Source organism: Chrysochloris asiatica, unplaced genomic scaffold, assembly GCF_000296735.1.
Source record: "Chrysochloris asiatica unplaced genomic scaffold, ChrAsi1.0 scaffold00059, whole genome shotgun sequence".
NCBI classification, from domain to species: domain Eukaryota; kingdom Metazoa; phylum Chordata; class Mammalia; order Afrosoricida; family Chrysochloridae; genus Chrysochloris; species Chrysochloris asiatica.
The window spans coordinates 694,026-707,218 of record NW_006408577.1 but is presented as its reverse complement, the minus strand read 5'-3'; the positions used below and the strand labels follow the sequence as shown (position 1 = coordinate 707,218).

The 13,193-nt window shown below is 42.0% G+C and overlaps 1 protein-coding gene across 1 annotated transcript in view; it reads left to right on the top strand.

Moving 5' to 3' along the window:
- Window positions 1-8,296: 8,296 nt before the first annotated feature.
- The window catches only part of ZNF385B (zinc finger protein 385B), a gene marked incomplete at its 3' end in the record, with an annotated part of 619,213 nt that continues 614,316 nt past the window's right edge, over window positions 8,297-13,193 (top strand). The window contains exon 1 of the mRNA XM_006864058.1: window positions 8,297-8,459. The remainder of the gene's footprint in view (window positions 8,460-13,193) is intronic.

Sequence of the window (13,193 nt, the reverse complement as noted above, 5' to 3'; positions counted from 1 at the left end):
AAAAAAAAAAAAAGAAGATGGAAGGAATACACTGTACCAAATGTCACTGTACCCCCCCCCAAAAAAAAAGATAATGTTCAATCATTTCAAGAGCTAGCATATGATAAAGAGCCAATGGACTGAAGGAAGAAGTTCAAGGTACACTGAAGATATTCACAAAGAACAAGGCACTGGGAATTGATGGAATACACATTGAAAAGTTTCAACAAACTGATGTAATACTGAAGGCACTTACTCATCTATGCCAAGAAATTTGGAAGACAGCTACCTGGCCAAATGATAGGAAAAGATCCCTATTTGTGTCCATTGTAAAGAGTCGTGACACAACAGAATGTAGAAATCATTGGACAATATCATCAATATCACATGAAAGTAATATTTTGCTGAAGAAATTTCAAAAAAAGTCTGCAACAGTGCATTGACAGAAACTAACAGGTTCAAGCTAAGGAGCTCTGGTAGCATAGTGGTTACAAATTGGGCTGCTAATCTCATGGTTAGCAGTTCGAAACTACCAGCTGTTCCGTGGGAGAAAGACGAGGCTTTCTGCTCCTGTAAAGATTTACAACCTCAGAAACCCTGTACAGGGTTGCTATGAGTCAGAACTGACTCCACAGCACATAACAACAACAACAACAACAGGTTCAAGCCAGATTCAGACAAAGACATGCAACAAGAGATATTATGCTGACATCAGATAGATCTTGACTGAAAGAAAGCAGGAATACCAGGAAGATGTTTACCTGTGCTTTATTGACTATGCAAAGGCTTTTGACTATGTGCATCTTGACAAGTTATGGATAACATTGTGGAGAATGAATATTCCAGGAACACTTAATTGTGCTCACGAGGAACCTGTACATAGACTAAGAGGCAGTAGTTAGAACAGAACAATATGAACAAAGGGACACTGAGGAATCGTTTAAAATTAGGAAAGGTGTGTGTCAGGGTTGCATGCTCTTACGATATTTTTTCAAACTGTGTGCTGAGCAAATACTCTGAGAAGTTGGATTGTATGATGAAGAAAGTGTCATCAGGATTGAAGGAAGACTTATTAACAACCTACGATATGTAGATGATACAACCTTGCTTGCTGAAAGCAAAGGGGACTTAAAATACTTAATGATGAAGATAAAAAACCACAGCCTTTGGTATGGGATGCACCTCAATGTAAAAGAAACCAACAATCCTCAAAACTGGACCAATAAATAACAACATGATAAATGGAGAAAAGATTGACGTTGTCAAAGTCTTCATTTTGCTTTGCTATACAATCAGCACTCATGGAAGCAGCAGCCAAGAAATCAAATGATATATTTTATTAGGCAAATCTGCTGCACAAGACCTCTTTAAAGTGTCCAAGAACACAAATGTCAATTTGAGGACTAAGGAACACCTGACTCAAGCTATGATATTTTCAATAGCTTCATATGTATGTGAAAGTTGGACAGTGAATAAGGAAGACCATAGAAGAATTGATCTATTTACGTTATGATGTTGGTCAAAGTACCCTGGACTGCCAAAAGAACAAACAAATCTGCATTGGAGGAAGTACAGCTAGACTACTCCTTAGAAGCTAGGATGGCAAGACTTAGTCTCTCTTACTCCAGTCCCTGAAGAAAGACATCATGCTTGGTAAAGTGGAAGGGTCAGCAGAAAAGATGATTCGCACTGTGACAGCAGCAATGGGCTCAGGCTTAATGATTGTGAGGCTGGTGTAGCACCAGGCCGTGTTTTGTTCTGTTGTGCATAAGGTCACTGTGAATCAGAACCAACTCGATGGCACCTAATATATAATGTTGTTGTTGTTGTTGTTGTGAAGTGCCGTCGAGTCGGTTCCGACCCATAGCAACCCTGTATAGGGTTTCTGAAGAGCCGCTGGTGAGCTTGAACCACCGACCTTGCAGGCCAAACAGCATTGCAGTCTGGCACATTAACCCACAGAGCCACACCAGGACTCCTAATATGTAATAAGGGCCTTTAAAAACAGTGAGAAAGAGGAAGACCCCCAACAAGATGGATTGATACAGTGGCAGCAACAATGGGCTCAAACATAACAATTGTGAAGTGTGCATAGGACAGGGCAGTGTTTCATTCTGTTATGCATAGGGTACCTATGAGCTGGAACCAACAGGACAGTACCTAACAACAAGGTCATATAATGGTCCACACACCTCATAAACACATATAGTTGAAAAAGGTCTAAATGAATCCCTCTGACAACAGCTATGCTCTTACGTGTTTAGGACTCTGTCCTCATGCATTTAGCCCTTTGTGCTATACTGATAGTATCTCAATGCTTCTAGCCTATGGCTATAGTTCCTTGAGTTATTTTACTCCAGGGCTACAAACCAGTTAATTCTAGTTCAACCTACTACTGAGAATTTGCATTTTCACCCCAGATATACCAAATCAAAATCTACATTTAAGAAGATCCCTAGGTCAATGAACTGGACTGCAAGGTTAGTTAGAACCACAAGGTTGGTGGTTCAAAATCACCAACTGCTCCTCAGTAACCCAATACAGGGTCACTGTGAGTCGGAACCAACTTGACGGCACTTAATAACAACAAGGTGATTCTTCTTTTAAAAATGTTTTACTGTGAATTATGTGATAGTTTACATGGGAGAACATTAGTTTTACATTCATCCTATCATCTATCATTTCATTGCCATGGTTACAATCCCCTCCATGCATCATCAACCACCAACAGGTATACCCTGAAAGCCTGCCCTACTCCCCCCTACCCCCCCCCTGGTCGTCAGCACACAGCCCCCTTCCCTCTCTGGGTCTAAAGTCTCCAGCCGCTTCATCTCTCCACCTCCACGTCATCGTCTCTGCCTCCATCTCTGGCATCACTGCTTCTCTGGGTAGGGTCATTCTTTTTTTCCAAAGAAAGAAAAACAAACAAACAATTTTTTTTGTTTTGGGAGGAGGGTGTGAAGAGGAGGGTTCTTCACCCTCCCCAACATCTTACACAGATGGGAAGCTGGGGTCGATAGAAAAGGCAGTAGATGGGGGAGAATGCCCCAATTTATACAATAGAAATGAATTTGGTATACATTGTATAAAATCCACTTGTCCTTGTTTGTGTCCTTTTGCTGGGAGGCACAGGGGACAAAGAAGCTGGAGTGGCTATCCAGGACACAGGGACATCCTGGGGCCCCATCCTCTGGCTATCCCTTTGCAGGGCTACTTTGGTAAATGTAGATTCTGATTCAGTATATTTGGCGGTGGTGGTTATGTGCGTGGAGTCGGTTCTGACTCATAATGACCCTGAATAGGGTTTCTTTACAGGAGCAGAAAGCTTCATCTTTCTCCCATGGAACAGCTGGTAGTTTCGAACTGCTGACCTTGCGGTTCGCAGCCCGATTCATAACCACTATGCTACCAGAGCTCTTATATTTGGATGTAGAAATGTAAATTCTCAGCTGGGGGTTTAAATGGAATGAATAAGCTCAAAGCCCTGGTTTATTTTATTATTACCAAGAGTGAGCAATAATGATTCTAGGGGAAATTGTGATAGCTAAGGTTTTGTGTCAACATGGCTTGGCCAGCATTCTCAGTGGTTTAGCAATTAAGATGTGGTTGTCACTTACAAGATGTAATCACTTTCATGATATGATCTGATTAGCTCTGATCTGATGTAATTACCCTATGTGTTGTAAATCCTCACTTTTATGATATTAATGAGGTCAGATGCAATCTAGAGGATTACGTTTTATCTTGAGTCAATCTCTTTTTGAGATATAAAAGGAAAGAGGGACTTCCTATCACTAGATAGAAGAGCCAGGAGTGGAGTGTGTTCTTTGGACCTGAGGTCCCTGCACTGTGAAGCTCCTAGACCCAGGAGAATGCTCCAAGGGATGCTGGGCCTACGGATACTGAAAGGAGACAAACAACCTTTCCCAGAACTGACAGAGCTAGCCTTCCCCTACAGCTAGCACTCTGAATTTGGACATGCAGCCTCCTAAACTGAGAATACATTTCTGGTTGTTAAAGTCATCAGTTTGTGGTATTTCTGTTAGAGTAGCACTAGATAACTAAGATAACAGGATTTGAGGATGGGAGGCCCTCCTATGTCAGACAGTATTTTTAAATGTGTGTTTTATTGTGATTTGGGTAAAAGTTTACAGAACAAATTGGTTTTCCATTCAACAAGTTATACACATTTTGTTTCACGACATTGATTTTAATCCCTACAATGTAACAGCACTCTTCCCATTTCCTCCTTATGTTTACTATTTCCTTTGTTGCTTTCTTGTAACTTAAAGTTGGGTCACTGAAGTGGGTTCAAGTTATAAGCCTGAAGGTTGTCTAATAGTGATAGTCCTGGGGTTCCAATCAGTCTCTATAAGACCAATAAACCTGATCTGTTTTATGATTCTGAGATTTGTTTTACATTTTTCTCCCACTCTGTTCAGAGCCTCCTGTTGACCTCCTATCCAGGATCCCTTTCAGAGTCCTGGCAGTGGGAACCAGGAGACACTGTCTAGTTCTTTTGGTCTCAGGGTTGGCACCATAGGATAAGCATTCAACCTCATGTTTGAACTGCAAGATCGGTGGTCAAACTCACCAAGTGCTCCTTAGAAACCCTATACGTGTTCGCTACGGCACTTAACAACAACAACAACATCATGGGATAGTCTGTTAGGCTAATTATTTCCATACATTTTTCATATTCTTTACATTTTTTTGCTCCTGGCAGGGAGAGAGACCAATAGTTTGATCTTAAATGGCACTTGTTGTTGTCAGGTACCATCGAGTCGGAACCAACTCATAGTGACTCCATGCACAGCAGAACGAAACAATGTCTGATCCTGGGCCAACCTCACTATCGCTGTCACACTCAAGTCCATCAATGATGAAATGGCCATTTACAAGTTTTGAAAAACCTCAATAACTACTCACCGGAGTAAGATGTAGACAGTAGTAGTAGAAAGGCATGGGAAATGCTAAGTTATCCAGTAAGCACCAATTTGCCCTTTGGAAATTTAGAATTCGTTTTAATATGACCTTTGACAATTTAAAGAGAAGTTATTTTAATTTTTCTATATTATTTAAAACTTGTGTTTTCTAGTTTAGTATTATTTTCATATTGAAGCTCATCTACAGGGAAACATTACAATTGTTTAAGTGACTGGGCTCCAGGGATCGTAATGCTGCATGGCCTAGGGCCATGAAAGGCATGCTTCACAATCAATTAGTATCAGGAAAAACTGGAAGCTGAATGTATTTTATGTTTCTTTCAGCTCTTGTGAAATGGAGCTCTCTTTTCCCCACAACTGTTAACTGCCATCGGATACAGCGACCCTGTATAGGGTTTCCAAGTAGCGGTTGATGAGTTTGAACTGCCAACTTGTAAATAGGAAATTTTATGATTTGGGCATTATGAATACCCTATCAAAGCCTACTTCAGTTGTCCTCATTGCTGCCACTGCCGCTGCCCTTCCCTGCTGCTGGCAGAGGCTGGAGGGATCTAGGGCAGCAGCATCAGTGAGAGAGCATCTGCAGGAGCGAGGAAGCAGGAATCCAGCAGTCCTCCCACTCTTCCTCTGGCCTGCCCACAGGACAAAGTCCAAGGGCCTGATGCCCAGGGCCATGTCCTCAGTCTGATTCATCTGACTATGTTTCAGCATGGTTATTGTTGTTAGGTGCTGTTGAGTTGGTCTGACTCATAACGACTATATATGCAACAGAACAAGACACTACCCAATCCTGTACCATCCTCACAATCATTTTCATGTTTGAGTGCATTGTTGTTGGCCACTGTGTCAATTCACTGAACGATGGTGCATCATTCTCCCTTCTAAACAACATTCTGACTTCTGAGATAGATTGGTTCATTCTTCTGGTAGTTCATGGTATATTTAATATTCTTTGCCAACACCATAATTAAAATACATCAATCCTTTGGTCTTTTTTATCCCTTGTGCAGCTTTACCCTGACTTGGGTGGTATGCATCATAGTTTTTAAAGTGTCATCTTTGCTTTTTAACACTTTAAACAGATCTGTTGCGACAGATTTGTCCAATGCACTATGTCATTTGACATCCTGACTGCTGCTTCCATGAACATTGTGGATGTAAGTAAATGAAATATTTGACAATGTCAGTATTTTCTGTGTTGATCATGATGCAGCATCCTCTTGTTCTGTAGGAATGACTGTCTCTTGGTTCCACATGAGCACAATTATATGATCTGGAATTTTAAAACTATTAGGGGGAAATAATAAACAAAAAGAGTTGTTGTCCCTTAAAAACAAACAAACAAAAATATTATGAGGTCATGGTGGTATATGCAGTGAGACATTGTCCAAAGGGATGTTAAGCAATGCAGTTTTCAGGATCTAAACAATGCACATGCTGCCAAATTGTGCAAGCTATAGGGAACACTTTCCACAGGTGTTTTGCTTTCCAGAGATTACTCACTTGCTCTAAATGCAATCCAATGTGTTGACTTGAGGTTTAAGAGTTCCCCCGCCGCCCCCCCCCACCTCACCACCCCTTACATCCCTTTCCACCCTCCCTCACCCTTGCTACCTTTTCTCCCTTCTCTCTACCCTAGATACCTGGAGACACAACAGTACTTATCTGAGGCTCAGTAGCAACAACCAATATGTTCCCAACTCTGAAGTGCAAGGCACTGGAAACTAGGTGTTTGTCTCAAGGAAGCTTTTGCCTCTGGAATTTCCTGCCTGTTTCAGTCTGCCAGAGCCCCACCTTAATGACCTTCAGGGGCACTTGAAAGACTTGTTTTCAATATAACTTTTATGATTGGCAGAGGCCTTAATTAAGACCATTGAAATTTTTTTTAAAGCAGAATTTAAGCAGTTTTATTGCTCATGTTCTTTGGTGTTATAATGTTTTAATTTTGGTACTGTACTTGCTTCTTTATGACAATTTCAAACAGGGCACAACTTCAAAAATATACATACCAATAACTGTGTGTACTTAGTAATGAGAGTGAGTGCCTTTGTGAATGCAGAGTTATTTGAATTCTAAAAATATCAGTCAGATTAATGCTCCGTCTCACACTGGTACCTCAGGTGTGCTGGCTGGCTGGCACCTGCAATAACCGTAACTTTCAAGGTGGATATTAAACACAATCCGCTCCTGGAGAGAGCTCTAAAAAGGTGTGTGTGTGCTTGTCGAATCTGAAACCCACCCTGGAGTGCAGCATTGGCTTTCACTGGACGCTAAGATATTTACACTGGATGATTATGCAAAGACATTAACAGCTGCTGGATTAATTATTGATAGAGGAGTTACTGTCAGTCAACTGAGAAGAGAAACAAAGAATATTTTTAAATCATCTGATCAAAAAGACATCTGTATAACACAGCTCTTTTGCCGTTTATTACCCCCAAACTTCTCCCCAAATAAATAATTTCACAAACCTAGTCTTTAGAAATTATTTGTGCTTACCCCTTCAATGTTTTCTTTGCAAAGGCTCTCTCCCTTTCAAAACCCAGAATCTTGGCTGGGTTTGCACTGTTTTCAGAAGATGCCGTACATCGGGTAACAGATAACATGTTTTACTTTAAAAAACTTAAATACAGAAAAAAGAAATCTGGAGGATAATGAGTACCCCCACCCACGACCTTCAGATCCTCGGTGAGGACGCTGTGTCTTCAGCGCTGCGGGCCTTCTTGGCTCCTCCACAGTTGCCCCGACTGTGGTTGTCTGCGAAAGGAGAACTGGTCAAAAAGGAAAAACAAATAGTTGGTCTGGTGATATCCAAGGAGAGTTTTCACTGTGCCTTGACTAATATTTGAAACAACAGCGCCAACACATCGTTTGACATCGCGGTTTAGGAACCTTTCTGTGGTTGCCAAGATTCTTTTTAGAGACTTAATCCCCGAGGCCGAGGACCACGCCGGAGCCCCTGGTGGGACAGAGTACTCTCCCTCTGTGTCTGCCTTGAAAGGCGGGATCTACAGACAGCGATGCTGCGGGAGATTCCGCAGTGTCAAAGAGCCCCCAAACGGTCCCGCCTCATTCGCCGTGGTAAGTGTGCTTCGCAAGTCATTTCTGGTAAACCGTCACCCGATTTGGCGCACGGGAGTGGCGCTTGTGTGTCCGAACCAACGAACTGGTCCATGGCCAGGTCAGGGGGCCGGGCAGGCTGCAGCGCCAGCTGAGTGCAGCCCTGGGCCAGGCGTCCCCCCCGCCCCCCTTCGGGTAACGGACACACGCCTCTCACCTGGGCGAGGCCAGGCGCGCAGGCGCGGGCCACTGACGGGTGCCTCAGCCCGACGCGGGCAAGAGTTGGACAGTTTCGGGCCGCGCGGAGCTGAGCTGTTCCCGCCGCCACCGCCCGTGCTGCAGCAGATCGAGGGAGAGCTTCTGCGCAAAACCCCAGCGCAGCCCGGGCGGGATCGCTGCAGCTGCCAGAGCGCGAGCAACAGCTTCCCTAATACTGGAGCCACTGCTCCACGCGCCCGCGACCCGCGCGCCGAGGTAAGCTCTGGGCATCCAGCCCAGCGCCCGGGGGCGGGCACCACCTTCCCGCTCCGGCCCCGCCTGCCTGCCTCTGTAGGGCGAGCGGATACCTGGGCGCGCAGAGTGAGGGCATGGCCGGGAACCCCCCACCCCCATCCCGATAGAGTTTGCACTTTGTCCCACTTGTAGAGGAGGGAGCCCAGGCGCTGTTCCCCCGGGCTGCGGAGGCGATCTCCGAGGAGCCCCGGGAGTTTAGGAGTAGGCGGTGGAAGCTAGAGGGATGGAGGAGTGCTCTGTGCAGTCTTTGCTTGCTAAGGACTGAAGGGGAGGATGGAGAATGGGAGGAGGATTAGGAGAGTGATCCGCAGTGGTTAGCCTTAGCCACTGCGTCTCGCCACCTGGACTGGGAAGTTTGGTGTTGGACATCCCTTCCTTCATTACAGAGAAAGAGCAGGTTGAGTTTGGAGCGGTGGGAGGAGGATATCAGTCGAGGCTAAGGGACCCGGGAGGGTGCTGCAGCCGAAGGAAGGGGATTTAGGGATGGTAAGGCAAGGTCTCCAAAGTTTGAACTTGGTGTGAGTCCAGAGGAGACGCCCAGCAGCTACCCAGTGCCGGTGAAGTTGCGGTGCTGGGTGGGACGACACTGAGGTACTGCGGAAGGGACGCGAAGGGAAGAGGGAGGACCATCTGCTCTGCTGCTGCCTTGTGCGGGGGCCGGTGGGGAGAAGGAAGAACTGGCAGGACGCTACTTTCCCCGAGTGCTTCCCTAAGCTCTGGAGGACAAACGGTTTTAATAATAAATCCAGAAGAGGAGTGCTGTGGGTCCTTCAGGGAAAATAAACTGCCAACAAGGACCCCTCTCCTCCCAGTGAAACAAAATAAAAGCAGTTTGGGTGTGCGCTCCAAGGTTCTTGGATTGAGACGTCTTCATTTTCATACAGAGATGAGGTTTGCAGTTTGGTTTTGCTTACCAAAATGAATGGAAACTTTGTCAAGATGAAGCAAAAGATACTCCAACAGAAGAACTGACACATTTAGTTTGTGTTTTATGGTCCAGTCTAAAGGTTAGAAACTGGCAATTTAGAAAGTCTGATGCTGTAGGAAATGCATTGATCAAATTAAGAAGCCTTTTCAGAGAGTCAGTAGGCTGCATTTAGAGAAAGTTGAAAGTTCTGGCTTGAAAGAGCACTTTTAAATATTTCAAGTACCGTTTTCACTGGTTTCTAGAGTCTTCTTTATCTTATTTTGAGTGTAAATTGCTGCATTGCAAACTCTGTTGTTACTTGAAAATTTCAAGGTGAAAATATGTTTACTTGGTTAAAGTATTGGTGGCAGTTCAGATAAGTATTTGTGAATTTATAATTGGCTCACCTATCCATGTCCAAAAGTGACTTAAGGAAGCTTGGGGTGAAAACCACAAATCAAATAACTATTCTGGTAGATCTCCTTGAACTCTTGGATGTATTTGTAGTAAAGTGCTTTTGGGAAGGTGAATTCTCCTAACAAAGGAGAAATTACTGCCCTCTCTGAAATCATGCTGGTGATAGAGACAATTTTGCAATATAATTCCTTAGGTATTTGATATGTCGGGCATTATATTACTTTATGGAGTCCTGGTGTGGCGCTTTGGGTTAATGTGCTGGACTGCAAAGTCAGTTTGAACCGCAAGGTTGGCTGTTCAAGCTCATCAGCTGCTCCTTGGAAAACCTATACAGGGTTGCTGTGGGTCAGAACCGACTCAATGATACTTTAAAATATATTATTTTATACTGTACAAGTAGTGATCTCTTTATAGAAGTTTAATGAGCTATGTAGCATCTATACTAAGGAAAATAATGTTGATGCTTTACAGTATTTTAACAATATGCACATTCATAAAACAAAAAGAAACAGTGAATTGAATGCATCCCTCTTGAAACAAGACAGAAACGAAACTAATGGAAGTATTTCCTCTAAAGACAAATCAGAAAAGGAGCTGACATTAGTATTTGTGACCCAAACATGGTCCACTGGAAGATAACTTTTCAAAGTGTTATATGGGCAGCTACAAAGTGTATCAGGTGTTCTCAGCATTCTTTGTCTCAGGCTAGTAGCTTAGCTCAGATTGAAAAAAAACAAAACAAAAAAAATCCTTCAAAACAAACGTAACTCCTAAAGCTTAAATGTCTCTACAGAATAATACTATATGGAGTTATGCATCATGGAAGAGATACGATTATAAATCCTTGGACTGATCCTTACTTACACTTTTTTATGCAACCTGAATTTGAAGATGTTGTTGTTGTTAAGTACCGTGGAGTCGATTCCGATTCATAGTGACCATGTACAGAGTTTCCAAGGCTGTAAATCTTTACGGGAGCAGAATGCCTCATCTTTCTCCTGCGGAACAGCGGGTAGTTTCGAACTGCTGTTCTTCAGGTTAGCAGCCCTATTCGTAACCACTAAGCTACCAGAGCTCCTTGAGTTTGAAGATGCTAGGCTATTATTGCTTTATTTTTAGCAATAACAATTTATAGCAAAAATATGACCAATTAGCTAACTTCTCAAAGGAATGACTGCTTCATTTGTGGAAATTGTTGTTCATAGAAATAAAGAGCACAATTGACTTTCTGTCCTTCCCATGTCTTCCTGTGTCTTCAAAGATCTAAAGAATAGTTGGAAGAGTGTGTTTGTTGGTTTCAACTTACCACTTTTCATTTGTTGTGACTTTCCCTATACCTATTACCATCACATCATCTCTATTTTTGTCGCCTTCCCTACTATTGTCTCTGTTACCTACATATCTCAATATAATCTTTTATCTTGTTCCCTTTTTTTATTCTGAAGATTCTTTTTGATTCTCTTTGCTTTATAGATTATCTCGTTTTTGTAATTTTTATTTAACTTTTTATTCAGTGGCATTCTGTTATTGTTATTATTGTTAGGTGCCCTTGAGTAGGTTCCATATCAGAGCAGCCCCATGTACAACAAATTGAAATACTGCCTAGTCATGCACCATCCTCATAATTGTTATGTTTGAATCCATTGCTTTAGCTACTGTGTACATCCATCTTACTCATGGTCTTCCTGTTTTTGACTGACCTTCTACTTTATCAAGCATGACATCCTTCTCCTGGGACAGGTCCATCCTGATAACATGGCTTAAGTGACTAAGACAAAGTTTTGCCATCTTCACTTCTGAGTAGCATTCTGGTTTTAGTTTTACTCAGACAAATTTGTTCATTCTTTGGCAGCCACTGGTATATTAAATATTTTTTATCAACCATAATTCAAAGGCATCAATTCTTCTTTGGTTTTCCTTACTCCTTGTCCAGCTTTGGCATGCATATGAGGCAATTGAGAATACCATGGCTTAGGTCAGGCACACCTCAGTCCTCAAAGTGATTATCTTTGCTCTTTAATACATTAAAAAGATCTTTTGAAGCAGATTTTCCCAATGCAATCTGTTGTTTGATTTCCTGCCTGCTACTTCCATGTACTTGGATTGTGAATCTAAGTTAAATGAAATCCTTGACAGTTTCAATATTTTTCCCATTTATCATGATGTTGTTTATTGGTCCAGTTTTGAGGATTTTTGTTTTCTTTATGTTGAGGTATAACCCATACTGAAGACTTTATTCTTCAAACTTTATCAGTAAGTGCTTCAATTCCTCTTAGCTTTCAGCAAGCAAGGTTTTGTCACCTGTATATTGAAGGTTGCTAATAAGTCTTCTCCAATCTTGATGCTGTAGTCTTTTTCATATAGTTTATTCGATTATTTGCTCAGCATAAAGATGAAATAAGTATGATGAAAGGATACACACACCTTTAATGATTTGAAACCATGCAGTGTCCTGTTATTCTGTTCTAATTACTGCTTCTTGGTTTATGTACAGATTCCACATGATCACAATGAAGTGTTCTGGAATTTCCATTCTTTGCAATGTTATCCATAATTTGTTATGATTCACACAGTTGACTACCTTTGGTAGTCAACTGTTTTTAACCAAGATCCATCTGATATCAGTAATGCTATCCCTAGTTCAATGTCCTATTCTGAATCAGGCTTGAATTTCTGGTAGTTCCCTGTCAATCTCTACTGCCGTAACACTTTGAACTTTCTTAAGCAAAATTTAATGAGCGTGAGTTTAATGGTATTTGATAATTTCTGAATATCATTGCATCACCTTTCTTGGGATTGGACACAAATATGGATCTCTTTCAGTCAGTTTGACAGACTGTCTTCCAAATTTCTTGGCATAGAAGAGTGTTTTCCTCCAGTGCTGCATCTGTTTGTAGAAATATCTAGGCAATTTCTAGAGCCTTGGTTTTTGCTGTTGTTGTGGTTTTTTTTGCCAATGTCTTCAGTCCTGATTATTTCTTACTAAAGTGACAGCTCTCTGGAGTTCTGGTGTGGCACTGTAGGATAAGCACTGCACTGATAACTACAAGGCCAGCAGTTCAAATCCACCAATCATCCTGGAATTTGTTTAAGTAGAACCAACAGGATATTGAATGATTTTAAACCAGGAAAAGTATGCACTAGGTTTATATCCTTTTACCTTATTTAGTCAGCCTGTATGCTGAGCAAATAGTCTGAGAAGTGGGATCATAGAACAAGAATGCAGAATCAAGATTGGAGGAAGACTCATTAACAAATTGTAATATGCAGATAAAACAACCTTACTTGTTAGAAGTGAAGAGTACTTACTTATGAAATCAAAGACTACAGTCTTCAGTATGGATTGTATCTCAATGTAAAAAAAAAAAAAA